The 4,383-nt window shown below is 37.3% G+C and overlaps 1 pseudogene; it reads right to left on the reverse strand.

Moving 5' to 3' along the window:
* Window positions 1–1,629: 1,629 nt before the first annotated feature.
* LOC132011505 (olfactory receptor 52Z1P-like) lies at window positions 1,630–2,600 on the reverse strand (annotated as a pseudogene).
* Window positions 2,601–4,383: the final 1,783 nt, after the last annotated feature.

Consider the following 4,383-nt stretch of genomic DNA (forward strand, 5'->3'; position numbering starts at 1 on the left):
TATGTTAATAAAAATAATTTTAAAAATAGTAAAAGCAAACAAACAAAAAGCAATATCAAGGTTGTTCATTAGAGAAATCATAGTCTTCTCTACAAATAATGCTGAAATAACTGGACATCCTGGCCAGGTTCAGTTTGGTGTGTTGGGTTCTTTATTGTCTCTGTTCATGAAAATTACCATCATCAAAATAAAATTTTTAATTTAATACCAAATACATCTTATAGCATATTTCATTCAATTATCAATCCAATACATACGGTACTAAAGTGATTCCATTTACTACTCAAGATCCAGTAGTTAAACAACAAGATAGTTTTATACAGTTAGTGTGGAACAAGCAAATAACGATTTCTAGTATCACAGGGTTTATTTTTAACTCCTAAAATAGATTAACTTGCTGAAATCCAAGTGACTATACCATATATTTTAAGCCAAGGTACTTATTCAGGATTCCAGGGATCTAGGAAACAGCCTTTCATTTCAGTTTCACCATACACACACACACACACACACACACACACACACACACACATTACCTTATATGTACATTAATGTGTATATACACACATGCATGGTATATACATAACAGAAAACAAGGAAAAAAGTATAACCCTGGAAAGTTTGCAAATGTTCAAAGTATAGCTTCCAAGTTCATTTTTGTTTTCTTCAAATGTTAATAAGATCAGATTTCACATTCTCATAACATGTGCTAGGCTTTGAGGCAGGAGAGATTGTAAATGTAAAAGTATTTTCTTGAAATGAAGAAATTAATCTGAAGATAAGCTTATAAAAACTATATTTGGTGTGACTACACATTCTTTTTATGTAAGACTATGTGTCAGCATCCTATGTAATCTTTCCTGTCTCTATCTATGGCCTGGGTATGGCATTTTTAATCTTTTAGTCCTTCCCTCATTGAAGTCTCTGTTAAAGGGATGCTTCATTGATGATTTGGGCCAGAGATCACCGGTATGCAAGGAAGAAAGGATTAACTTTGAAGGTGTCTGTGTTGGCTCAGATGGATTAATATAATTTATTATTTGTTTCAATTTAGTATTATCTGTTGATACAATAAACCTATACTCTGTGCCCATTCCATTGAGTAGACTTTATATCAATGAGTATGAACTATCTCATCTTAGAACTCACATTTTAATTTTTAAAAAAAGGTGAAGATAATTAGAGTTTATTAGCTTCATACTACTGGCATAAGTGTTTCCTGGTTGCAGGGGAGAGTTGCATATTTCAGCAAAATTTCAATGTTCTCCACAAACCTAGGTAACTTGCCATTTTTACTTCCCAGCTCTACCCAGGAAAGTTCCATTTGGGTTAAATCCTAAAATGTATTCCTCTTTGCACAGGGTTCTCTTATGTTTGCTTAAGAAGAAGTTACAATGCAAAATAATAGCATGTCTAGGAGAATTCAGAATATCATTATTTTTTCAAAGTCTTTAAGTACTTTAGGGAAATGCATTAGTAACTTTGGCATTTACTGTCCTTTTTTTATGTGTGTTGAGGATTATTTATGGATATCATTTATTCCTATTACCCATCAAATTGTATGTGTATATGTGGGTTAGAGTGTGTTTTTTATTGAGAAATATCCAACATTAGGCAGTAATCCTCATTTTAACAACATATGGTGATACGAGAGTAAAGGAAAATTACTCAGTCATGAATCTGTTTGGTCTTGACCCCATAAATGATGGGGTTTAGCCTAGGGGGCACCACCACATAGAGGTTGGCTACTAGGATGTGGACATGATGAGGGATGGTTTCCCCTCCAAAACGATGGGCAAAAAATGAAAAGAATGCTGGGGCATAAAACATAAGGATGACACAGATGTGGGAAGCACATGTGTTGAGGGCCTTGAATCTGGCAGCCCAGGAAGGTATCTGAAACACTGTGCAAAGGATCATGGTGTAGGACATAATGATGAACACAATGTCCAGTCCTGTAGACAGCAGGGCCACAGTCAGCCCATAGATGATGTTCACCCTGATATTGTCACATGCCAATCTGGCAATGCCCATGTGCTCACAGTAGGAATGGGGAATGATGTTTCTCCCACAATACCTAAGTCTGTGTACCAAGAGGGTGAATGGAAGGCAGATGATGAAGCTCCTGACCATAGCTGCTATGCCAATCTTCCCAATGACTGAAGAGGTTAAGATCGTGGTATATCTCAGGGGGTAACAGATAGCCACATAGCGGTCAAATACCATGGCCAGGAGAATACCAGATTCTGCCACAAAGATGAAATGTATGAAGAACATCTGGGACTCACACAATCAAAGGATATATCCATGGACTGGAACCAGAAGATGGCCAGCATCTTTGGGGCTTGTGGTGTGGAGAGCAGCACATCTGCTGAGGCCAGCATGGAAAGGAAGATATACTTGGGCTCATGGAGACTGTGCTCAGTTACAATCACAAAGATCAAGAATAAATAGCCTACAACAGCCAAAATGTACATGGAACAAATAATGATGGATATCCGGGTGTGAAAATCTTTCAGTCCTGGGATTCCAATCAGGACATACCACATATCCTGGGGACCGCTGTGATTATAAGGGGATGGAGGCATCTGTGGCATCATATTCAGACCTAGTGCCTTGATCAAAAACCACAGAGCTGAGTCAAGATGGAGGAACACCCCATTAAGCTTAATGATGTCTTATCAAATGGGTTTTCTTGCCCAAATATATTCTTCTCTGTGGAAAGACAGCAAGATGTATTATTTAGCCTACAACTGAAATCTGACTCTTCCCATGGAAGAATTAAAATATATCTTGAAAAAAATAGTTAGCAAATGCTAAGTGCTTACTATGTTTAATGGTACTTTCCAAATATGGCTCATTAAATCTTCACAACAGACTGTTGAAAAGACCTTTATAATAATCCTTCATATAAATTCTATTATTATTCCTATAGATGAAAAATGTCCCACAGACTTTCAGTTTCTTGACCTTGGTCCCACTGGATTCAGTGTTAGCACAAATTCGAAAGCTCTGATTTCAGCCACCAACCAATACTGCCTATAGAAATTACACTAGATACAAAAACATGTCATCAAAATTTTCACTGATGATATCCCTGAGTAAAATAGACACATGTGAAGTTGATCTCATTCCTTAAGAGAGAAGGAGGGAATGAGGTTTTACCAAAACAGATTCCAGGCAGTATATACACATAGGTCCTCTTCTTCATTGATTGACCACTAAAGTGATGCTAAGGCCTATGCTGGGGATTGAGGATCTACAGGTGAATTCACTGATTCTGGTCTGTGAATCAACATGTTTCTTAAACTTATACAATGGACATTAAAAACCTAAACTATATGCAGTGCCAAATTCAGTTAGATTCTTAAATGGATATGGCCTGCATGTGGTAAAGAAAAATATTCTCTCCTTTTTGGGTCACTGACTTAAAATTAAACACCATATTTATTATTTCAAAATACCTCCAGAGCAGCAAATATTAATGTTTCACATTATGAGATAGAGGTCTACCGTCTTTCAAAAAATGGAAGGGAGGTTCATTTACTGGTTATTCTTTTCCTGTTGTTCCAAAGGAATGTAGATAAATGCAGGAGAGAAGCTGAGTGGAAAGCAGGCTCGGAGATGGAACATTGGAGTGGGATGTGTGTATGAGGGCGGTATACATATAAGTAGGCACATGTAAACAAGGATAGAGACATGGATGCAAACAAATGGACAAGTGGCCTCTGTCCTCTCCTAATCCCTATGCTCAAGTAAAAGCAAGTTGACTGCATTTGCTGAAGAGGAACATAGACTTAAGGGATATTTGCCTTTTCGTACCTTGTTTCCACTGGAGTCACTATCATTTTACCATGTATACATTTATTTTTCATTAAATGGTCAATATTCTGGCACTTCATGTCATAGAATTGAAATGTGTGGATGCCATTTATTTCTTTTCTTTTTTTTAATTGAAGCATAATTTATATACACTGTTCCATTAGTTTCATACATAACACACACCATGATTGGACACGTCTCTATGTTCTATTACACTGGCCATAGGGTACTTCTCACAGGCCACCATGCAATGCCATTACAATACTACTGACTATATTCCCTATGCTTGCCTTTTAATCCTGTGATTTACTAATTCCACATTGGGAGCTTCTATATCCCACTGCCCTTCAACCATTATACCCATCTCTGTCCCCCTGCCCCACTGACAGCCATTAGTTTGTTCTCAATAGTCAATTGGACCTTGTGTTTTGATAGAGGTTTGAATGTATAATACGGGGGAGGAGTCAAGATGGCGGAGAAGTAGCAAGCTGAGACTGCTTCAGCTAGCCGGAGATCAGCTAGATAGCTTATCTAAAGATTGCAAACACCTGAAAATCCATC

The sequence above is a fragment of the Mustela nigripes genome, chromosome 1 (genome assembly GCF_022355385.1).
Source record: "Mustela nigripes isolate SB6536 chromosome 1, MUSNIG.SB6536, whole genome shotgun sequence".
Classification (NCBI taxonomy): domain Eukaryota; kingdom Metazoa; phylum Chordata; class Mammalia; order Carnivora; family Mustelidae; genus Mustela; species Mustela nigripes.